Raw genomic sequence first — 25,972 nt, forward strand, 5'->3', positions numbered from 1 at the left:
CTGCTTTGCTATTTCCATGCATCCAAGGACCTCATGATCCACCTCATGGAAGAGATGCAGTGTATACAGCACGTGGCATTTCACACGTGTTTACCCATACAATAGGCTCCTATTTCTTTCCTGACAAGTGTAATTTGCAAGCCACGTAGCAGGTGCATTCACGGCGCACAAAAAACAGACAGAAAATAACCTCTATTTTAAAACTGAAATCCTTGGTTCCTGTTTGGAGAGAGGGCAACAGTGTGTGTGCGTGTGCCTTGAGGGCGAGAAAAAAAAAGAAAAAAGAATGAATGGACATTACAGCCGAGACGAGTGAATCTGCAAATCCGCCGAAGCGCCCAGTGCGTTTCCTTCACTGTAGGCAACCACAGAGAGAAAAAAGCGTGACCGCGGAGGGAGAGAAGCGAGCAAGTGAAGAAGCGACTCCCTGTCCTCCTCCTACTGCTGCTGCTGCTGCAAACCCCCTTTCACTTCGCCCCTTGCGCTGCGCACGGGCGACGGACTTACTTCCACTTTTACACGTTTAACTTCGCAATTTTTTTTGGAGTATATCATCATTCCGGGATAGGGACCTCGTGTGTCTCTTCTTTTCTGGTCAGTGAACACGACTTGAACGGGAGCTGACGCACGGTACGGGGAGACTTACCACCACCGCCACCGCCACCGCCACCGCCACCACCACCAACGCGGAGAGAGATATCCAAGCAGCAGACGAGCCTCTCCGAACGGGATAAGACCTCGTGCTGTTCCTCGCGTTTGTGGAGCTGTTCTGTCCTGTCTGTCTTTCTTTCTTTACGTCGCGTCGTTGGTGTGGACAGTCGGCGCTTTTGGGGGGCTTCGGGAAGTGGATTTTTGTGCTTGTTACAAACTAAAGAAGACAGGCGGAGGGACTAAAAAAACACACACACACACACGCACACAAAAAACGGGAGTGCAGCGGGAGACGGAGAGAAATGCCAACAGCGGTGACAAAGGGGAGATTCAGTAAGTGCTGTCCTTTTTTTTTTCTTTCTTTCTTTCTTTCTTTCTTTCTTTCTTTCTTTCTCAATCTCCGCGCAATGCCTTCACGAGTGAACTTGAGACGTGTGTGTGTTGGTTAACTTGCATTCAGAAAAATCGTTTCAATGATCTGACTGCACTTTCCTGACTGTGTGCAGACCTACTTTGTGGTGGTCGGAGAGCGTGTGTGCGCGTCTCCAGCCAGCCTTTAATACCGGAGGGGGGGGGGGGGAACGTGCACCGCCAGGCGACCGTCGTGTACCTCTCTAATTTGGGGCTAACCTCAGACACCGCGCGCGTTGTTTATTCTCGCAGGACGTAAGGTGGCCTATAGCTTCAGCAGAGTTCACAACTTGTTTGCATGTAAAGATCGCGGATGCTTTATTAAAAAAAAAAAGAACAGCTTGGACGCATCCCCCCCCCTTCTCCCCTCCTCCTTTCTCGGACGTTTGTGTTGGGTAAGTGCACAAAAACAATTAACCTTTTTTTTTTCCGAAAGAATTTTTTCGACGGCCGGGCTGACGGTCGTAGCGACGTCAAGTGTGCTCCCGAGCTCGGGGGAGATGAAAGCTTAAACCAAGCAGAAAATCTGTGGAGAATCGCTAATGAATTTGAACATTTTGAAAGTAATGGTGGTCAGCGGTGCGTAATGCTGCTCCCCTTTATAATTCCAACTACTTATATATTCGCCTCGCTTCATTTTGACGGCGTGCGAGTGCGCATGGAAAGTGTTTCATCTGCAAGGTGCATGGGCTATACCTCTGTCTCTCTCCACAGTGCCCCCCCCCTCTCTTTACTTCATGTGTGCGCGTACACGAGAGGGTGCGCGGACGTGCCCGGCAGAGCCCGAGGGCCCCCCCCGGCATGAAGAAATAGGCGCTCGTTCCTTATTTATCGAGGCTCGAGCCCTGGCACAGGTGTCGGGAGTTGTTGTACACCCATCACTTCGCAAACGCTTCTGTCATGTATCTGCCATTCACCTGACATTAGCATCCGCGCCGTTGCAGGGGGCTGGCTGTAGACAGGTGAAGCATTTCTGGGATTTTTTTTATTTTTTATTATAAAGATGAAAATGCCTGAACAGTACAAGCCCGTTGCTCAGAAAAGCAGCTTGAAACACTGGGGGGGTGAAGCTGATAAAATGCAAAGAATGATATGAAGTTGAATGGTGTTGTTGGAGACTCAGGTCATATGGAACTCTATGCCATATAAGCAAAATGTGCAGCTTTTGCTTGAACCTGTGAGCTGACTTTCACTCTATAATCATACCACGTTCTCTTATTTCATCTGTTTGCAAATATGTGCACAGCTTTGTAGAGATTACAGACTGCTGTAGTGACAGACAAGGGCCACACACGTGGGAGTAACCTTGTCATGTAGGTTGTTGTTGCTTACTTTCCCATTACATTCCTGGGTCATGCTTGGAAAAAAAAAAAAAAATGACCATGAAAAGCAGTATTTTTTCAAAAGACATTGAAGCTGAAAGTAACCTTCGGTGTCTATTGCTTCGTCATTTCTTACAAATACAGTTGTGACATTGTCAGCTTTATTTTGATGGAACGCAAGCCTGGTTTTTTTCAGGCTCTTGTCTTGTAAGCTTTTTGTGATTAATCTGGTTTTGCTCTAAGCCAGGTGTTTCTCCCCTTTTCCCCCTGTGAGTTATGTTTTGCTAATGCTTTGGGAATACTTGAGTTGCCCTGGACAGTTACTGAAGAAAGAAGACGTATATAGGAGGAAACTTGCTCATATTAGGCTTACGTACAGACCTTGTTTGCAGATTGTGCCCAACACGTTCATAACTCAATCAAAACTGGTGTCTGTAAATACATTTTTGAATGTTTCAAATGGTGTAACATTAATCAAATTCCATTGAACAAGCATGTAGTTATGAAGGAAAGAAATGGAGAGCTTCTTGGAAAGACGTGAAGAGCTGCTTGAGCAGTGGCACACAGAAGGAATGCTACTGTACATGTTGGAGATCCCAGCTCAAATGTAAAGACAAATAGAGAAAGTCAGTGTCACAAACAAACCCTGCCCATACACACATTGGGAGAAGATAATGTATTGAATGAATGATTAGTCTATATGTTCTCCTCAGAATGTGCAGTTTCACAGTGTTGTTGTGAAATGATTGTTGCTTTTCCATTATCTCCTATTTATCCAAAGTTTTAGAGCAAATCCGTATTGAAAACCCACCCTCCCGACAATGCAATCCTCATCACTCTAATCATACATTCCCTGCGTCTCTCACAGGTGTTTGGGCCTGCCCTATACAATAGTCTGTAAGCCTCTTGTGCTAAACAGAAATCAGAAATAGCGCGTGCTTCGTGGGGGTGGATGCACAAGAGCGGCTCTCGACAGCGCTCCATGCCCGCGGCCCTCTCTGGTTTATTTAAAGACACGATTGGCAGCACTTTTGCAGCGAGGGTGACATGCTGGAGTAGCCTCATGGTCATCCTTTATCAATACTCCAATCCGCTTACAGCTGTCACACACAGAATGAAGGGGCCTGACCCAGAGCCAAGTGAAAAGGATGGAGCGGGATTGTTTCGTCCAGTTGCATCAGGTTTTTTTTTGCTGTATCTAAATCTATGGCCTTGCAGCATGTTTGGGTTCCTCTGTTCCTCTGACTCATAAGATGCTGGTACATGTTTGCATAATGTCAGTTTCAGGGTAAATACATGGCTTTGTATGTCCCTTCTTCGTCTCTGTAATTGTCTGTTTTCAAGATGGCTCAATGCGGAATTTGCTGTTTTCATAAATGCAGGCTGTGAGGTGCATTCTTTGGAGGATTTGAATGTGAATCCTGGCATTACAAATTGGGCCTACATCTCAACGTTCTTAAGGTCTTGAATCAGACAGAGATGTACTCAACCTTAACCAGAAAGCAACCGCATTAGCATTTGTTTGTTTAGGATTTTGTTCACATTTAATGAAACCTATGGCGTTTAAATGGTTTGTTACCCATTAATTACAATCTGCCATTTTAGATTGGGTCTTGTCTGCGCTGTGTTCAACATCTGTATGGTCAATGCTGTAGAGAAAAAAAAAAGACTGAATGACTGGACAAGCTCGTGATTTAGCTTCAAACTGGCCTTAGCCTTGGAGCGTATTACTGTACAAGGCCATGGGGACTCGGCCTTCAGTAAAATCTTATAGAGGTAGCTTTATTGGCTCTGGGAGATACCTGTCGATTAGCAAAGACTGACAATCATTTATTTTTACAACAGACCAACTCCCGCTGCTGTGGCTCAGTCCGCAGTAGGCGCTGTGATGTAGTGGATGGGTATTTTATCATTGAAACCCTGGTTGACAGTGCTATTAGGTGTCTTGCTGCTGGAGCATTAAGGTTTTCTTCAATCATTCTGACCAGAGGGAGACTGCCGGCATGGTTGCTCGGTTTTTCAACCTTTTTTCAACCCCGATGCCCTCTGGGAGACATTTTCTCTTTTGTGAGTCACTCTGCACATGCTCTAATAACTTAATGGTGCTGTTTACATATGGCCCACTTTCCTGGGAAACCACAAAACAAACAAATTTCACTGTAGAATTTTGGCTTCTTTGACATACAAGCCTTGAGTCTCCAAAGGGGTACTGCAGCGGGCATTACAAATGTGCTCAGATGAGAAATTAAGACTGACTGCTGTGAGGAAGACTGTTGTGCATTTTGATTCATCTTTTTGTCAGAATCAGCATTTCATTTGTTCCACTATGGCTCCTTTGATAACACTTGCTTTCCCATGGTCACCACTTCACAAATATTTGACTTTCTTTTAGCACCAGATCATTGCTGACCAGTAACTCACTACAACAATGGCACATGCAGATGGTCTGGTTGATGGTATCTACATCTAAATTTGAGTCAATTGGGGCCTTGTCAAGCTCCTTAAAATCGTCATCAGTGTCTGCTTAAACTAACACCACCCAAACATTTACATTTGATCATATTTTTATTGGCCATAACATGTAAACATTCACAGGACAGGGACGAAAAAGTAAGTGAACCCAGGAGCCTTGCTGAACTGCAGCCGTTTTGTAAAAAGGAATGGTCCAAGATTTATCCTGTAAGGTTTTCATGTTGGTGTGCTGTTTAATTTTTCCTCCACACATGACGTGTGTTCCTCCCAAACTATTCAACTTCACATCAACATCAAAACCCTATCCCCACTGTGAAGTATGGGGCAGGCAGAATCATGGAGTGGGGCTGTTTTGTTGCCTCAGGGCCTGAACAACATGCTTATCATCAATAGAAAAATGAATTAATGAGTTTATCAAGATATTTTGCAGAAAGACTTGAGAGATTCACAACAGCGTGGAATAAGTGAGTGAACCCTTGTATTAAATGGACCATTCCTCTTTACAAAACTGTTGCAGTTCAGCGAGATTCAGGGGTTCACTTACTTTTTCCTCCGTGTCCTTTGAATGTTTGCTTGTTAAGGCCATTAAAATGACGATGACATGTAATTGTTTTGGTGGTATTAGTTTAAGCAGACACTGTTAATTAATTCTTTTGATTTTGACGAAGATCAGACCACATTTTATGACCAATTTAGGCAGAAATGTGAGAAATTCCAAAGCGTTCACATACATTTTCCTCCCAATGTACATGTTTGTCTAGTTGTTGCACCGACTTTCAGATGCCATGATTATTGTTAGTCGTCCCATTATGTTGCCATTTGACTCATTGTATGTCATGTATCTTTTACAGCCATGGACGAAAGTGTTGGCACCCCTGAAATATAAAATAAAATCTCATCGTTGATGAATAGTTCGTGCTGAAACTGATGTAACATGAGCTTGCAGGAGAGCTTGAATTTTGAAGTTGTTTGAGGCTGCTTATCCACCATCCAGTCTATCATGCACGCTGTCCGTCCACGTCTATAGGGAGGTTATCTGTAGTGATATGGGTGGCACACTGTGGACATTCAGATCTCTGGAGATAGACTGGTAACTTTGATGCTACTGTTTTTTTTTTTTTTCCCACAATTTGGGTTCTCAAGTCCTTTGACAGTTCTCTTCTCCTCTTTGTGTTCTCCATGCTTAGCGGCAGACAACTTCTCTCCTTTTTATCTGAATACAGGTGTGCTTTTAGGTTGCCCACACATGTTGCTTTCCCCAGAAGAGTTTAAACGATGCTTGAAACAAAGTTAATCACTCACAATTTCGAGAAAGTGCCAATATTTTTTTCTAGTCCATTTATTTTGAGTTTTGTGTGCAATTATGTGAAATTTGGCTTTTTTTCCCTCTGCTTTTTTTTTTTTTTTTAGTTGTTCCTATTGGAAATAAGTGGATTTATGTGTAGTTGCATTAACCTTCTGGGAGGGTTTAATTTAAAGCAAACATTTCAGGGTTGATAACACGTTTGCCCATGACTGCAACTTAAGACACTAGGAGCTACCTTTACAGACACATTTATTAACGCCTCAAAAACAACACTGTGCACAAAATATTTTGCTCTTCTGTATACACTCTGAATGAGTAGCTTTGCTGTCATCTGCTCTTTGTTTTCTGTCTCATTAAATCTGCCTTCCTCCTGTTACTCACTGCCTGCTAGTTTTATAGATATCTTTTTTTTTTTTTCAAAACCTCGCCACACAGCCACTATAATTTTACTATTAGAGCTTGCAGTCATTTCCTCTTCAAATGATACCTTTTATGTCTTTATTGAATAGCCAAGATAAGAGTGGGGAAGAAGAAATAAGCTGTCGTAGTATGTTCTTCTGTGATATCAAATCCGCAGCAGTATTAGAGAGATGGTGATATCAGATGGTGGAAAATGCGTAAGGTCATATATTTTATGTTGGTAATGGCTTTATGGAATGTGATTGTAGGTTGTGTTTTGCTTTCAGTATTTAGCACATAAACCCAGCAGTTGTTGATTCAGCGCTCTCGCTCTTCATCCAAATTTTTTTTCTAGTTTAAACTTACTGTAATGCGGGAGCTGAAGCCATCATAGAAGTACCAAACCAATATGTTTCTTCATTTTCCCGTTTTTATGTGTCGCTTTTTGGCTTTGTGAATTTCAAACAAATTCAAGGTTTGTATTTTTTTAGCACAAGATTGTAACTGTAAAAGGAAAATTTTAATGGACAATTGGAACTTTTCTCCAAACATGCAAAAATGCTCTTGCTTGTTTTCCCAAAATTGGCAAAGTGGGGTTGGAAGCTCCTCTGTTGCGCGTTCCAAAACTGTATTACAGTTTATTTATTATTTATTTTTTACCAGCTTTCTCTCAATAATCTGGAACCAAACGCTCTTCCGTTCCTAAACACAAGTGTACTGGGACTGGTCTGACTGTCTGCATGGAAGAAACCGTTAATAGAACGGTCGCAATTATCAAATACTGTTGCAAAAGCAGACAACATAATATGCCATCTCAGAATGATATAAAACATGTTAACACTATGAAGGTTTGGAGCATTATGTCATGACAATCCGCCATGAGTGGCACTGTTAAGTTATTTTGATTTAGCCTTTTTTGCGGCGCAATGAGGGTTTTACAATAGAAATGTTAGTGCAAACCCCATATATCAGATTTCTATAAACATACTCTGTAATAATGCATGTGATTCACTAACAGTCTCAATTTCAGGCTCCTGGACTTTTCGAAATGGCCTGTGAACTTGACCTTGATTTAAAAAGATAAATGAATTTACACTTCGCTTCTAGACACACTTTCACTCTTTCGCTGAAATACAACTATTGACTTAATGGCCCTCCTCTGCTGCTTTATACCTGCTGCTCGGCTCCAGCTTCTGCCTGTCATGTTGACTCACCGCCATCCATCTGCGGTTTGTGTTGGGAATATTTCCTAGCATGCTTTGGTCTGGGGCTTCTGTCCAGAGCATCTGCCTGCGTTCCCCCCACATCATCACGGCCTCTGCTGCCTGTGCTTGAGTGGCACCGTTAAAGAGCTCCCGCCTTTTCTTTCTGCGGCCACCCGCGGAACAAACCACTCAGCGCAGAGCTCTCGCCGGCTGACGCTCTCTCATGTTTTCCATATGGGCCCGATGCTGCTAATTTCAGGGCCTAGGAGCCGTAATGAGAGGTTGTATGTGGAGAGTGATGGTTTGCGGTGGGCGGGATCGACGCTGCTTGACTTTATACGGGGGATTGTAACTACTTCGAGATGCCTCAGTGGCCCGCTGTCTGGGCGTTGGCACAACGGAAAACCAAGGAACCCTTTTTAAGACAAGCCAACTGGATTAAACTGGTTGGGAATGGTTTCTTTTATTTCTTGCATGAAGTTTTGGACATGGTATCGGGAAAGGTTTTACGTTCAGTGGTGCATTTTCGGTGAAAAAAGTGCAAGGTTTGTGGGTTTCCTTGTGTTTTATTTTGTGTGGACTTTATTGTCCCATAAGATTATTTGTCTTACGCATTTGACCCAGCCTTCAACAAATGTCCAGAGAACGGAAATAAGTCAACCATAGACTGTTCTAAAGCCATGAATTTCTACCATTTTGGATGTAAAACAAAATGGGTCATTATTACCGCTTCATTGCATTGCCTTTTGACCTCAAACAAGAAAAAAAAAAAGGGCTGAAAAAAGCTAATGCATTTCATTTTTGTGCTCTCAAATTGGAAGTTGGACTTAAACAACTCATCCCTGCAGTTATTAATCTGTATGCCTTTTCAGACTGCACAATGGTGTTCACGTTTATGATGGAGTACACTGTTTAATACGATGCTGACAACATGCAGCGTTGTAAGCGTTCCACAAATTGCTTCTTTTATAAAAGTACAAGGGAAGGCTCAGACGCAGTAGCTTCAAAGTCCTACTACATCAGGAGGAATCGAGACAAAACCTGTTCCAAGCTTGGGCTGAGGAGTTGGGCTTATTAGGTCCTCAGTCAGGCAGCAATAGTTGAAGACCCCATCTCTATAGAGCCATCAGCGCCTGCTATTGTCCTCCCACCCACAGCGAGAGAGACAGTGCACTCAGTCGGACGCACAGCAGAGCCTTAACTGTGCCTGTTCCCCCACTGTCAGCAGCATCCAGCCACAGTGATTTACTGCTCCTCCTGCCAGGGGTAATGTAAGAGCAATCTGACTGCTGATTGAAACCAGGTCCGCCATTTCAGAGTCCACTGGTGGCATTATAAAGCATTTACACTGATGTTTTACAGGGCACGCGCGCGCTCCTTGGGCAAAGTGGAAACAGACACGCCGTCTAAAAACGTCCGCCACCGCACCGCAACCAGCCTATTTTTACCCCTTTTCTCAATACTTCACAGGAGTTGAAGTAGTTAATATGGATGACATTGAGAGGTCAGATGTTAGGTTAATTGGTTTTGTCTGCTTTCCATTTAGGCACGTGGACCTTCTCGATATAGGCGCCGTCTACTTTGAATTATGCAGCCCCCCCCCCCTCTCGCCACCTCGCATCTCTCGGGGCCATTATATCTGAACATAGAGAGGATTTTATATTTAGTGAGAGAAGTAGCTGGACTTTCTGCCCTCATTTTGTATCAACATGTGTTTAAAAGCTCCCTATTAGCCTCTTTCACCCTTGTCTACTACTATTAGGTAAATGTGTTGCTTGGAAGCAGGTGGACTCGCGGCAGACTTTTGCTCGTAAAGGACAAGGAGGACATTGAGATTTAATGGCTGACACTTCCAAAGCAATTGTTTTTTATTGCTGAGCATCTACCATGTGTTAAGGTGCAGCCAATAGGGACGTGGCATTAAATTGAAAACAAAAAGTCTCTCCTCTGCCTGCGCACTGTGGTATAGGTCAGTATGGGGAGGTTACCATTAGCAAGAAGACTGTGAAGCTCGCAGGAGACCATACTTTTGAATCTCATGATGGTCCGATGTCGACATGTGGGAGGTTAATACACAAGTCTGCTGATTTAACAATGGAATAGAAATGAAAATTCAACTTCTATTTCTGGTGTGTAATAACGGTAATATACGATTTCCCGTCTCACTTCTCACAGTTGAGCGAATGTTGTATTTTGTAGGGATACACGATCCGATACTGGTATTGGATATCGGAGCCAATTCTGGAAAAAATACGAAATCGGGGTATCGGCTTCAAATATCCGATACTGAACCGATACTACTTTTGGCTCTCAACACCTTCAAACACAACTTTCACCACCTAAATCTAAGTGAATATGGAGAATTCAATCGCTGTGTTCGTTCTAACCTTCGCAAATGTATTATTGATCATCGCGCAAAATTCTGCGGTTAGCAATAGCATGCTAAAGCGAGCGGGCGCATGCTAATGCTAACGAAAACGAATCAAGGCTGGGTCAGAAACTATGACAGAAATACCTAAAGCCTGTCTTATACCCAAGGATATGTAGTGTAGAAAATCCTCCTTGTTAAATGTTTATCCACGAGTTTATCAAGAGATATAATTGATAATTGATCTGTGACATGATAATAAAATGACTTTATTGATCTTTACAATGGAGAAGAATCAATGCATTTTTTCAGATAGATAGATAGATAGATAACCTTTATTACAGACTCATGGTCCACACAGGGCTACGAGGTCATTCTGAATCAAACTGGACCTTTTCATGCAGCGAATATTTAGAAGTAAAGAGCAAAATAGGTCAAGGTTCGCCGTCTGTTTATGAGCTTCGCCTACAGCGGCCGAATATCAGTGCTCTTTTTGCAGCGGCAGAAAGCGTTTGAAGTTTGAATTGGACGCGTAAGACGGCATGAGGAAGTTGGCCGTCCATTTGTATGCAGAGCGGAGTGCGGCGCGAGATGTACGGAGCGTTGCCATTCATCTGCTGCTTCTGTGATCTCAGATGGTCCCAGATGGCTTTGTTTCTCAGCACGCAGCCCATTCAACTCCAAACTTTTTCAGCACCAACATGAAAGCGCTTTGTTTATCCTTATCATATTCGATTTTTTACGACTCATCGGCCTTTTTGTGTTTAGTATGAATCAGAGAAATGTGTGTTTGTGTTGAAACAGAACGGCAATATCACAATACGATGGAGTAGATGTCACCAAATCCTATGCAATAATGAACTTTCCTAAAACTTTGACGGGCAGTATAGAATAGCAGTGTATGATTTAATGAAACGTGGTGTTGTGCCTTGTATTTATTTAATGCTCTTGGTGATTATAGTAAAAATAATCTTAAGGCTTAAGGCTTGAGGCTTAAGCATGAAGTGCCTTGTCTTTTATAATGGCACTACACATATAAAACCAAACTGGGCTACCTTGTAATGATCGGAACTTGCATCTTGTAAAACTCTAAGCTACAAATAGAACCGAATGATTTACGGTGCTGCACAATTGTGACACTGAATACATCACTTTGCTTCTCTCTCTGATTATATACTGTACAGTCATGCAACTCGAGCCTCGCGCGTTAATTATTAATGCGATGGCCAGTGTAGATTGATGTCTTACAGTCGCTGTACACACTGAGTGATCTGCTCTATGTAAAGAATCGCACACTCGAGGCTCAACTGTGCAACACAAGATCCCTGGAGCGAAACGGTATCAAAATTCAGTGCAAGTGAAATCTTTTTGCTTTTGGCCTTACGTTTGTTTGATTGTCTCGGGATAGTTGCAGCGCTCTTTTCCGCCTTTGTGGGAGGACTTTTTATTCTCCACCTCAAATGACTTACAAAATGAATATGACATTTGGAAAGATGGCAGAGCCCAGAGGAAAAATTTGCTGCTCAAATGTGGCTTTTTTTAAGCTCAAGAGACGAAAATGAGATTCTCCTCTATTGCTCCTAGTGAATTTTAGGAGAAACGAATGAGACTAGAGGTGAGACCCACTTGAGACACCAGGGAGAAACAAATGAGACTAGAGGTGAGACCCACTTGAGACACCAGGGAGAAAGTTTTTATGGCTCCTAAAGCTTCTAAACAAGCCATAATGGAGAAATAAAGATTCAATCTCACTTAAATAGCAAAATATACATTTATTTAATGTATGCGACACAACAAATATTAGCATACATAAATAAAAACATTTTCATCGAAGGCCACCTATTGAAGTGTGAGCAGCTACAGCATATGGTCAAAGCAGTAAAACAGTCCCTCCAGGATTTTGCAGGCCTTTTTTGTTATTGTTGTAGGATATAGCATGTGCCTGATTTCACAGTCATTTTTCCAAAAGTTGCAATGAATCTAACTTTTCTTCCCTGTTTTAACCCTAGAGGAAAAAAATATATGTTTTTGCCACATGCCAATAGTAACAAGTAAAATGGATTTCTACTGATAGGAAATAGTATTTGCAGGGAAGAAGCAAAGAAAATAGTGGATTATTCCTGGAGGAACTGGTAAAACATTAAATGGTGCAAGGTTGAACTTTAATGTCAGCTGTCTGTTAAGTTAACAAGAGTTCAATCGAGTAGAATTATTAAAGTAACAAGTTCCATCTCTAACAATGTGTGACACCCAAGTAATAAAAAAGGCTGCCCTTGGGCACCCTTGCTGAAGATCCCACAGATGATGTTAGATTATGTAAAGGTCCTGTGTCTTGACTTCAAGCTTTTATCCTTCTGGACTTTTTCAGTATTGCCCAAAGGTAACAGTCCATTAGTCCAGGAAAGTTGCTGATTTGTTCACCTTCTGGAAACAGTTCAATGTTTTTGGGGATGTTCTGTTGTCATCACATTGGGGTTCAATCTTGATTTTTTAAGATGATCGGTGGCAACATCTGCTTGGTGTCCATTTTCCCCTTCTTCATTCTTCTGCTGCAAAACAAACAAAAACATTTAATGTTTAATGTCTGTCATCATTTCATTGCGGACCGTCCTATTCAGGTTAAGGATCAAACATTGCCATACACTTGCCAAAAGTTCCAATTACATATACAAACTGTTGTCTGTTTACAAAAGAAACATAATATACTACATCCAAATAATGCACTTAAAACAGTGCAACTACCAAAAGAAATAAGCATAAACTATTAAAAATATATAAATAACACAATTGGAGTAAACGCTATAATAAACTACAAAACTCTGAGTTGAAAGCCAGTAAAGTACAGTGGGTCTTTGGACAAGACTCTGCAGCAATGAAATATTAAATATATATATATATATTTTTTTTTAATATGTTTTAATGTGTAAGAAGAATTATGTAGTCTGCAATATTAACTGGAAATATTAAATCGGTATCTGCAAGGAAATGCAGCCAATGTAAATCATTTAAGTCACCAGACCCCTTTTCCCCAGATATAACCAAAAGCCACAAGAGGAGAGCTGAAGAGCTGCATGCGGATTTAAAACCACTGGTGTCACATGCCTGCTCTAATCAAAAACTCACTTTTGAAGTGCTTGTAATTAAGCTGGTCGCATGGTATTGGGCAAAATCTGTGTCCTGCCTCCAGCTGTACACAACCTGCAACACAGAAAAACAGGAGGAAAAGTTCAGGTCATGTATTTCAGCCACGATTATGTTTAAGGAAAATACCATAAAAAGTAATAAGTAAATGAGGCATAGCCTATACTGTAAATAAAAAGCATAATGTTAAATGATAAATACTACTTACTTTTTGTAGAAACTCCTCTAGTTGGTCAACTCTCCCACTTGGCTGAGGGATAGCAGGAGCCTGGGGTATACTAGTAGAGAACGGTGGATGTCTCTGAGTTCAGAGGGCCGTGCATGAGGCTGTTATAGGACATGGCAATCAGATCTGAAAATCAAAACAGGAAAAAAGAATATGACCTATAGTAAATCCAAACTCAGAGTAAAAAATATTAATATTACAGAAGTGTCTACAATGCCATGGGACGCTTCTCAGCTATTTTGCTGTCACATGCATTTGATATGGACAAATTCTACCGGTTAGGGCCAGGCGTTGGAAAACGCGTAAGTATAGAAACAATTAAAGTTTGGGAAATGATTTTGATTAGGTTACCGGTAGGTAAAGGTTAGGTTTATCTTGTAATAACTAATAATTTAATTTATTTCTCAAACTGATTCTAAGTGGATATATTGAACAGGATGTCTTTATACATTTTCATAAGGAGACAGCAAAATAGCAAAACGAGTTTGTAGCCAGACAGTTCTGAAGACACTGCCTAATATTATGCATAAATGAATGAGAGTGAACTTACATTTCAGGGTGTATGTGGGAGTGTCTCCCTCTTCTCCCCATCCTCTTGTTTCCATCAAGCAAAGTTAGCTGCAGGCATATTTAGTTAGAAGTGCAAAGTTAAAACACATACTGTTCTGATACAAATATCGTTGCTTTATAGGATTATAATAATTATTATGAGAATATATCAATTGGTGTTCCTAATCTTAACAAATAATACATTCATGTCTCCACAAAGAAATGTCATATCCGATTCCTCATTACAGCTTGTGCACACAAAGCTAACAACATTGCTAACAGCTAAGGCTAGCATAGCCGCGATCGCGGCGGAAAAAAGTCGTTCTGGGAGTTAAATTAATACGACGACATAACTCTGGAGGTTCTGTGCTTTCCAACGCTATATAGCATGCCCATGTTGGGAGAGAGTTGGACAGTAAAACGATGCCCGTTTAGTTAGCATAGTGCTATAATACAACATAGCTTCCGCAACTGTTTTGCTGCACTCGCAGCGCCTGGTAGGGAAATCAAGCCACAGTAAATAATAGGAAGGCTAAACAGAAATGAAACTTGGTCTTACCTTCAATGTTGTAGTTGGTGGATAATATTTTCCATCAGGATTATTAGTAGTTTTGCTGTATTCCGTGCGCTGCTGCTCGGTGCCACTGACCACCAGCCACTTTGGACAAATCAACCAATCAGAGCTCAGCAACAGTGAGCGACAAGGCTCCTAGCCAATTACAGGACTGATAGTGAATTTGAAAAATTGGCGCTAACCAATGACTTTGTAGCTCATCCTTGTTCAAGCTGCGAACGCGAACCATTTGTTTGAAAAGAAAAAAAAAAGATTATTATTTATAAATTACTACCGTGTATAATAATATAGCATCCATGCAATTCCATTTTATTTATTTACCTCCCCCAAATGCATAGGCTAGACAATGACAAATTCACAGCATAAATAAACTATAGTAATAATTAAAAATATATATATATATATGACTTGAGTCAAACCAAAGAGAGACATTGAAAGTATGGTGTTGAGCATAGAAAAATGTGTTATTCATGATAAATACAAATCTTTATTTATGAATCAGGTAACAATTTTTTTAAGACTGTTTTTTTTTTTTTTTTTTTCTTGGGTTTTTATTGTCTGTAAAGGGAAATTTTAGAGACACAGAAAGAGCTTGGAATGAGACCTGATTCAGTTGGAAGTGAAATCTCTCTGGTTTCTAAACTTGAGACAAAGTGAAGACACCAATGTGGAGACAGTTTGAGTTTTGATAAAGAACAAAGTGATATCTCTTTCAAATCTACACTGGAGTCTGACCTGAGCTTTTGCACAGCCTGTTGCTCAAGAGACAAAAACAAGAAACAGGAGCAATAAGCCATGAGCTCACTTTGGTCTTAAACACTGCTCAAAATGGTCTAGGAGAAAGAACTGAGACAATATTAAGATCTCAAATTGGGATTTTCTTTCCTCTGGGAGGTCTTACCATTCTCGCGCATCGCATCAAGAAGGATCTTTTAATTCTCTGATCATGTCGGGCCTTTCTGTGGAGCTCGCAAGTTCTCCTTGTGTCTGTGTGGGTTTCCTCCTTCATATAAAGTGCTACTATCAGATGGTAGCAAATGAACGCATGTAAACCTCGTTGTTTAATTTATGTTTCAAATGTAATTCTTCCTGCCGTTTCCTATTAAGCATCAAGGATGACCAATCTGCCAACTATGGGCCTTAGGCGGTGTACCCCTTGAACAGTGGCCCATCATAAGAGCAGACACATACATAGACAGACAACCATTTTACCCTCACATTCACCGGCGGCAATTTAGATTCACAGATTCAGTTCTGATTAAATCTCGCGTGGCGTTATGTCCTGTAGAGGTGACACTGGCGCAGCAGTAATACCTCTCCTTGTATCCCTGATCCTGATTGGATGCTTCACTCACAGCTCCATCACCTCGGGAGCACTGGTGAATGTCCCGGGACAGTGACAGGACAGCGGCTGGCGTGTTAGACCTCAGTGGCTCCGCTGCACGTTCGCCCCCGTCAGCAAAAGTGCACGGATCACATACTCCCTCATCACCCACAATGCTCCGGTGGGGACAAATGGAGCAACTACAGGTGTCATTCATTTGCCCTGCACGATAGGAGATCTTAAACGGGTTCAGTTATGGTGTGAACCAACACTAAACCAATCACTCCAATCACTCTTTCACAGTCACTTTACAGTTTCATGGATTTCATTCACTTTGCACACTTGGGGGTGGTAAAACTGCTGTCTTGTCTTATGGCGCTTATGGCTCATCTAACCACCGCCGATCTAAAACTCACACATCACACATAGTCAGGCTCCATGAAGTGTCTTACCTACGGACACAAACAGAAGTACCTATGTCTTGAGTTTAAATTTACAGAAACTAAACAAGATCTATACAAAGACTAAACCAGGAATGATTAATATTTCAAGATTTTTCAAGATTCTTTATTTGTCAAACCATGTGAATGGTTTAAAATTATATTTCTCTCATCCTTGATTGTGGAGCGGGGGGTGGGAGGGAGGGCAGGGAGTTCAACTTCCCGATGGCCTTGTGTATGAAGCTGTTCTTCAGTCGGCTGGAACTGGCTCGTAGATTCCGCAGTCTCCTCCCTGAAGGCATTACCTTGAAGAGGCTGTGTGATGGGTGCGAAGGGTCCCTGGCGATTTTGAGGGCTTTTGCGGGCGAGACGTATGGAGTACATGTCCTTAATAGAGGGGAGTAGTAAGGATTAAACCACTCAGAGCCGTGCATGGTGGGGAGTCAAGAACACCTGTAGTTACTCCGCGAAGTGCATTAAAACTGTCTAATGCACAGCTCCGAGTTGTTTAATCTGCTTATATCATGGTCTCACAAACTGTTTGCTTTGTTTAAGTCCTGTGTAGGAGTTATTTCACTTTTTAAGCTGTTTTACTTTTATCTAGTTTCAATTGTTTGTCGTTAATATGGAAACATCTGCCGTGGAGTGATATAGAACGTGATTTAACTGTTGCCGGACTAGCTGTTTGGTTATATGAAAATAATGCACGCCAGTTAGCATTAGAATCTCACTGACTATGGTGTTAATCTATACTAAACCAGGACTTAATTGGTTCTAGGCCATTTTGAAAATGTTTGACTCGCCGACTAGTTTGTTAATGAAAGTGTAAAAAAAAAAGATAAATTAATCACAAAACACTGCAATACATTTAGTTCCCCCTAATGGAGATAATTGCAATGATGATTTGCCATGAATTGATTTATTGTTCCGCCTCATCACTCGTCTTTGCCGGGCCTATTCTTTCCAGCTCCTGTTCTAATTAGACACACGCTCTCTCTTTCCACACCAAACACACAACGGGACTTCCTCCAAATTGATGCAGAACATTTACATGAAGGTCAAACCGACGGCCATTTTATCAGCTCGCCTTTAAATGCCACACATCCCATCCCTTCACAGAGGCGCGCCATGTGACAGATTCAAACAGGTTATGCAGATTAAACGCTGACTGTAGAGAACAATGAACCACGTTTTCACACAACGGTTTAATTTTTCATTTTGTGGCGTGACGCGTGCCCTACATTATTATTTAGCACTGACATTTAGCTGCAAGGAAACAAAAGGAGAGAGAAGGAAAGATTCTGTGACAAAGTCGAAAATCATCATCGGAATAACAATTTATCGCGTCGTATTATCGAGCACAAGCCATCATTCTATTAAGATTAATCCAGAAACATACAACAGAAACATATATATATATATATATATATATATATATATATATATATATATATATATATATATATATATATATATATATATATATACTGTAGATGTTGTCTCCTTCCTTGCAAGTATATCACAATTCCTCTTACGATTCTTTAACTGAGTATCCATTTTAACTCAACACGCCTTAAGACTTTCACTGTATATTTCAATAACTTGATTTGATGTTTTATCTGCAAAATATGGACTACTCCACACTTTTCGGCATTGGGTTTGCAAAATCTTAATTACGGCTTGTACCACTAGTTCAATACTTCCATGACAAAGGCTACATGGGAAGTCATAACCGATAACATAACAAAAATATGTAAGATTGAGAGACAAAGTGACGTACTGGTTTTATTGCAATGCATTGAATATCTACTTCATGCTCTATAAATTGGTTTGTTTCTATTTTATTGGTTGTCATGCTCCAAAAGGCGTCATCAGATATTTAAAGGAACAGGCCACTCCATACTGATATGTTCTTACCTGAGTTTAGACGAGTTGATACGTACCTACGTACCATACGGTCTTTGTGCGTGCCCATGGAAGAGTATGGTCGCTTCTAGATTCACCCCATTTGGAGCTAAAGTAATACATTGGTAGAGGCCAAATGCTACAAACATCCTTGGTCTTTTTGCGTGACTGCGGGCACACAGTTTTTCCATACTGTGATATGTTCTTACCTGAGCTTAGACGAGTTGATACATACCTGTCTGGACTTTGTGCATGTCCATGAAAGGGCGTGGTCGCTTCTAACTTCACCCTATTTGGAGCTATAGGAATACATTGGGAGAGGCCAAATGCTAAAAGCACTGACTCGGGGCACGCACAAAGACCAGACGAGTACGTATCAACTCGTCTAAGCTCAGGTAAGAACATATCTCGGTTTGTAAAAACAGTTTGTTTGTTTGTTTACTTTGTTGTCCCCATAGGGGACATTTGCATTTAACCCATCCTTCGGTGGCCTGTTGCTTTAAACATCTCTCCTTAAAGACAATTAAATGATGGCCCATTGAATATTGTTATTATTCTGATAAGAGGTTCTCAAAGTTAATTGAAGGCTGTTTGAATCATTTCGACTTTTCAATTATATGGTGTTTGGCTATAGGCGACTTGTTGAGGTATGTTGGTCTCTGTTTGCTGCATTTGACAAACACTATAATATGCTAATGGTGCACACTGAATAGGATTTGTTGATTTCGTCTTATAGTGCATCCCAGAGACGTTTCTCTTGTGGTGGTAATTGGCAGAAGGCTGTCATGTTGCGTTCCTTCAAAGTAGCTGTGAAAAAGCGCATTCAAAGGGTTTGTTTTAAAACGCAGCTCAATATTTTAGCTGACATCGAGGAAAATATAAAATCATTGATCTAGTGTGTTGATTGCGGAAAGTCTCTCAAACAGAAATCTTAAGCGTGCATACATAGACCACAGTGCCAAAGCATAGCGACAAATGAAAAGAAAGTGGAAAAACTGCATTGCTTGCAGTCGGTGTGCCCCGCTGCTCCGGCAGATGGATGGGATGGATTTTTGGGAGGCGCGGGAGGAGGGTTTTTCTTGCCGATGAGTGAACGACGGAGAGGGACTGAGATGACAGGTCCCGGTCCGTGGAGAGATGCTCAGTCCTTGGCTCTGAGCACCTTATGTCTCCCAGTGTCAGAACCTTGATGCCATAAGAGACTATTAGTGATGACAGCGTGTTGCCCTGTAACTACGAACTCAATAAATAAAGATGCTGTTGGTAAGCAGATTTGGCTACTGCTCATCCGAAAAATCCCTTTCTTGCCTCTTTTTGAACATATCAACTGGACCTTCTGGGATCACGTGTGGACAAGACTCGTGAGGGTACACTTAAAATGGCTGCCTTGAAGTTGGCTCATTTGGCTGCAGGCCGCTGGAAAGCCTCCACAAGTAGATTGGGAGATGTTTTCCAAGAAAGTTGATTTGATTAAACTGAAATATCCGACCCAAGTGACTGCCTGTGACTCCAATAAAGCCACGTAATGTAATACTGAAAGGCTGAATAAAGGGCATGATAAAGCTTTAAAGACGGGCTTGAGTGATGTGAAAACGGCGGATACAAATGGAACGACGGTAGATGGAGTTCAACAGGTTTATATTGTGCTGCGACAAGTGACGTAAATGGCAGACCTGTAAATTGGCCTGATGGCGCACAATAGCGACTACTGTTCTAGTGCTGTCCAAATGTCTGTTGAGCTGTAATTAGTTTTCTTTCTCTGGATATGTCCTATTATGAAAGCTTCAAAATATTAAAACTGGTCAAAAGGAAGGTGTTTTGACTTTTAACCCTTATATAAAATGGGTGCATAGTACAAATCTAGCTGTCCACAAGTGTGTAGGAAGCTTTTAATAGCACATTTTGTAATTATTGGGCCTGTCACAACAGAATTTGAAGTGATATTATGGCTGAACGATATTGAAGTAACTTGTGATTTGCGATACGGCTGTGCAACATTGCGATAATATTATTCACGAAACCATTTCAACACGATTTGTTCCATTCTAGTTAAACAAATTGTGAAAAACTAGTTACAGTACTTAAAGCAGAACTAAGTAACTAATGCCCCTAGGGTTAGGGTATAAGCGCCACTGCAGGTTTCGTAGCATGTTACGTTTTTTTACTCAGTAATTGTCCGTGAGAGTAAATACTATGCTGACAGAAAAGACAAAGGGGGAGAGGGATAGTGTACATCCAATTACACAATGGAGATAATTTTTTTCACTCAAACTTGGCTGTATACTGTTTACAGTGGCGCTAGCCCGCAGCTAGCTTTGCCTGTTAGCCTGTTAGCTTCTTGTTTGTAATTCCATTAACATTAGTGTGTATTGGTGCCTCCGACCCAGTGGAGGAAAGCTGCAAGTGTGGTTTTCTGGCCAGAGACACCAGGAGGAGATGAAATACCCCCCAATCATCCTTTCAACACTTGTATTACCCCCAGAGGGACTACTAAAAGGATTTATTAAGGTAAACAAGTTACTTAGTACTGCTTTAAAAAAGAAGACCAAAACAAGTATATTTTAACTAAGTTAGTAAATGTTTATGTCAATGTCAATGTGAACTTTATTAGTAATGTTGGGTGCCCAGAGCATGTAAGGCAAAAAGACACAATATAAACAATACAAAATATAGAGTTAAAAAAAACTGTAACAAGAGTCAAAATGCAGCAGAAGAACTCTGTGTAAGCGGTTCACTTTTGGTTTTTCTGCTAGGTAAGAGGTCCTTCTCTGAGGAGTCTGTTCATCGTTTGAAAATGTGCAACTTTCTCACCTGTCGAAGATGAGTAGTAAAATGAATTAAGCCTGCCTTGATTAACACCAGCTTGCTGCAAATAGCTTGTGCTGTTCCGCTATGCTAATAAGCTGGATATAAATGTTGCGCAATATGGTACACACTTAGAGGTGTCCTAAATTGCAATAGGTGCGTTTTATATAGGCCACTCAGCCAAAAGATTAATAGTTATTGTATATTTTGCATTATCACAAGCACTATTTTGCCTCTCTGATGTTCTTTGATGTGCTTCCTATTGCTATCAATTCATCCCTGTTACTTAGAATGTGGTAGCACATATGGTTTGAATGCAACACTCTTTCATCATCATACACCGGTCTCTTATCTGGCGCACATCTGCACAGCTAAATGAAGTAACGTGCACAGCAGAGAGGCCCTGGGACTTTTGTATTAGCTTTTAATGAAATGTCTGCGCAGTTACAGAAATGATAAGTTGTTTCCTGCCCTGTGTTTCTATATAAATATGTGCTTTGATGATATAAATGACCCAATACGTGGTCGTATGCAGCCAACATTCATCACGCCATAAGTACGTTTCAAGGTTAGGGGCGGGGGCCGTGGTGAATTTCTCTTTCCTACCCAGAGACTGTAATAGAATACAACAGAGTGCTTTGGGTGGAGAATGGGAGGGGAAGTCATTTAGAGCTATTGGTATTAAATGGAATTTACTGTATATTTAATATTTATGGACAATGGATAAGAGGCTGCTTTCCGTTTTGGCATGTTATTACGTGTATGCTTCAGTGCGTGCAACTCTGGGTGTGGCAGCAAATATTTATTTATTCATCTAAATGGGACAGATGGATCAGCATTGGATATTCACTAAAAGAGCTAAGCGTGTGTCGAGGCTTTTACGGCTTGAGCTAATTTAAAATGTCTCCTTGACATTTATCGACTTGATATGAAATGTTATGAGTCACATGAATGTGCACAGATATTAAATCCATAATCTGGATCGTGATCATATTGTGTTTTGGTGCAGCCAGTGAATTGAAGTAATAATTTTGTTGGATGACTTACTTTGTCGTTTAACCTGTATTTGAAGACATTCGGCTTGCTCATTTCACTATGCTGTGTTGGAACAAAAATGGAAAGCCTTTCAATGCGCTGTGTTGGATCCATTAGGGCACATCTGTGTATTTCCATAATAGAAAGGCAAAGGCCCGAGATAATTTATTAATTGGACAGTGCACATTTGAAATGTTTGTTGTAGTATATTCAGTCAAAAAAACACCTTGACAGACTCCACATAGCTCAGAATCGGGCTGCTAGACTTGCCCTGGGTTGTCCTTTTCGAACAAATACAATTGCTATGCATCAAAAACTGTCATGGATGAAAGTCAAGGACAGATTGGACTGTAGCTCTGTGTTGTCTTTGCATAAAATCTGGACCTTACACAAACCCTTTAGCCTGTTCTCCAAACTGCAGCCCACTTGTAACAGACATGGCTTTAGCACAAGACAAGCCTCTAATACTAATTTTACTTTGCCTCGGCCAAAATCTAATGCACTAAAAAGTACATTTATATACCGAGCCATCTCACACTGGAATATGCTGCCTCAGGAAATTAAGAGACTAAAAAATCATCTTTCTTTTAAAATAAATCTAAAGAAACATGTAATCAGTCAAATACAAATAAATAACCTGACTTAATGTTGCTTTGAGTATTGTAATACACCTTGTTTTATTTTTTTCTTACCTCAATTATTTGAATGAGGAAATCTGTATTGTCGATGTGTGTATTACCCTTTGACTGTATAATGTATTTTGAATGAGAATGGACCCCAGGAAGAGTAGTCTTTGCGTTGGTAAAGACTAATGGGGATCCTTAAATAAAGAAAAAACAAAAAAACAAAATCGCAATTTGAAAAGTGAATGAAATAAAAAGTGTGTTACAAATAAAATGCATTATTGCTATTGTATTATTATTATTATTACTTACGACATACGACATTTCGCCCACCTCTACATGTAAACCCATTTCAAACAGCATGAGCTGGACCTGCTGGTGTCGCCTTCATTTACAGAACACGCTGCCTGCAGAATGTTGTGTTACCATTACGCACTCGAGCTGCTCTCAACATGGCCGCTCTTGTAGTGGTTTTCATCTCTTTATAGATTTTCCTTCGCCGTACACAGCGGACACGGTGAAATACACCCAGCTGACAGCCAATTGTTCTGTTCGTGGCTCTGTGGACTGCACATGTTCAGGGGGGCCGGTGCCAATATCTGTTTACATGAGCAAAGATGTAGGGTTTTCACACTATCAAACGACTGCATCAGTGGCTACAATTCATTTGAATCGGCAGGAAATACTGGCATTCATTTCTATCTGAATCATAAAATGGTAGAAAATTCTGGGTAGCTGTTGACATTCAATCCTAAGATGTTGCCTATAGGCTATTAAGAAAGTTGCTCCATTTGTAACAAAGAAAATACAGCATCTTCTCAGCCACTTTTTTTTTAATCCTAATGTGCTAGTTTGTCTATTTAAGACCCATGCTTAACTGCAGCCTCTTTAAAGCTGTCTGTTTAAGTCTTTCTCCATTGTTCTTGCCCAGGCCCACTCATTTTATAGAAAAGCCCCCCTTTCTTCTGAAACTCCAGCTGCCAACAGGCAACACGCCAGACTCTCAGCTTCAAAATGGTGCTCCTAAAGCCAGTGACGTCACGCTACTTTTCGCTTTTTTTCTTTTTTTTTTTCTTTATCTGAGATTTGGCAGGCGCCCAGCACAATTCACTGTAGATGTGCCACAGTTTCTCTCATCCCGTTGAGTTCGTTTCTTGTCAGTCGTGAGGCGGTGCATCTTTCAAACTGGATTTTGGAGCTCCTTGGCCTCAGTTCAACCATTTCCCTTCAGAGCCACTCCTGGTTTGTTACCGACCAATAAAAGTCAACATGAACGCAGTGGGGTACGCCAGGTGATAGACATGCAACTGCTCCCTTAGAAGTTGTTAGTCTTTTGGTGTCGGGCCAGAACGCAGGATTGGGCTGCTTTTTCCCCCCCCTCGTAAGCAACATAAACTCACCATGTAAGAACCTCTTGTAGGTCAAATGGTTTGGAAATTCAATTAGAAGTAGTGTGATCTTTGCAACTGCTAGTATTTTCTCCAAACTAAATTAGCTTCCAGTTCAAGTTGTGACCACATATTACCACACAATGGCCTAGAGAAAAGGTTGCAGTGCATAAGGTCTGTCAATTTGCTGAATGGTACTTACATTTTTGGGGGGAATTTTCAAAAATGAGCAATTGGTTGTATTAGCTACCTATTTATATGTTTTTGAATCATAAAACCTGCATTTGATGTCACTTCCCAGACCCATACAAGTGTGAGGACCATTATGTCAAAACAACGCAACTTTCCTAAACCTACATTCTGCTTTATACTCTGTCTCATGAGCGACAAACGGCAGAGTTTCATACAATGGTTTTGTTTTATCACTCTGACTGGTTATATGCACCTATCTCTTACTCAGATCATGACAAATGCTGCCCAACACTGTATGAAGAGTGGGCGGGGCCTGTGTCTGACACAGAGCTGCATTAAACGGAACAGAGCTGAATTAAAGTCTTTTATAGTCCATTAAATGTCCAAAATCTCTTCTTTGTATTGGCCACAACCTAAAAAAAACCTGTCCTCTTCAAACGCTGGTGTCAGACATGACGACGATGATTTCATTGAGACTTTTCATCTCGGCTGTGATAGATATTTCAGCGTATAATTATCAAATCAGATATCTGTTTACAGTTTATATCTGTGTTAATTCCCTTTTTATTCCCATGAATTTCCATATATTCCTGTTAATTCCCCAAAACCCCTGTTAATTCCTCTTGAACATTTCCAATGTTGAAAATTTGGCAACCCTAAGCCTACGATCTTAATAACCCGTAGTTTACAATTACATAGATTTGTTCAAAGCTTGAAGTTTATCGTCTCCACAGATGTGAGTCTTTTATTGCACAACAAATAAAGCATTTACACCTTAACTTAATGAAATCCAAGGCCGTGGGAACCTAGGGTGCTGAGGGGGCTGCAGAACCCCCTGGTGGATAGTTTGGGAACAGCAGGTAATATTAATAAATAGGAAATATGCGCAGAAAAAGAGTATCTATTTCAGAGTTCAATATTGTGCCCTCAGCTCATACACAGTTTAACATTGCACTGGAAGTTTTCTGCGCTCAACGTGTTTTCGTAACTTTTCGGCCTCAGTCTGCCCATTCTCCTCCAGTGCCACTCCTTGTTTGTTGCCTACCAGGAAGAGTCAACAGGACCCTATGGACTGAGCAAGGTGATATTCGCGCTGCAGCACCTCTAAAAGGGCAATGATTCATGAGGCCGGCCGCCCTGTCCCTGGGGCTGGAGCAATGGCTGGCATTATCTTCTGCAAATGGGTTTGAAAATGCTCTCGGCCAGGTTGACCAGGGCGCTGATTTATTGCTCAAGATACGCTGAACTATTGGCCTTTTTTCCCCCCGCTCTTTAGTGTATACGAGCCCCCAACAGCGGAACGCAAACGCGAGAGCTTACATCGCTTTTTCATCAAGCTGTAATATATTTGCCCAAAGTTGCGGTGTGAGAGAAGTTGGCTATTGTTCTTAATACATCACACACAAGGATAAGCATTTCTCCGCTTTTATCTTTCTTTGTCACAGCCTATATATAGATATGAAGCTTATCCTTGACTTGAAGTAGGAACCACTGTCAGAAAAATAGGAATTGCTTCTTGGAAATTGCTCTTGGTAATCTAGTATCTGGAGATAAATGATGCAACAAAAAGTGCACGTAAGCCCTTTCCAGTAAGACTCTGGGATTTTTTTCCTTTTCATAATTAATAGCCTATACC

General features: G+C 41.1%; 1 protein-coding gene across 11 annotated transcripts in view; it reads left to right on the top strand.

The window, feature by feature from the left end:
• Positions 1-263: 263 nt before the first annotated feature.
• LOC306972931 (receptor-type tyrosine-protein phosphatase F) overlaps positions 264-25,972 on the top strand; it is a 312,548-nt gene continuing 286,839 nt past the window's right edge. For 6 of the 11 annotated variants that reach the window (XM_079569644.1, XM_079569640.1, XM_079569648.1 and 3 more), the window contains exon 1: positions 264-984. The gene's annotated coding sequence lies outside the window, so the exon portion shown is untranslated. The remainder of the gene's footprint in view (positions 985-25,972) is intronic. The other 5 variants (XM_079569650.1, XM_079569641.1, XM_079569642.1 and 2 more) reach the window with 2 other exon arrangements.

The sequence above is a fragment of the Gobius niger genome (genome assembly GCF_951799975.1).
Source record: "Gobius niger genome assembly, chromosome: 13".
In the NCBI taxonomy this organism is placed as follows: domain Eukaryota; kingdom Metazoa; phylum Chordata; class Actinopteri; order Gobiiformes; family Gobiidae; genus Gobius; species Gobius niger.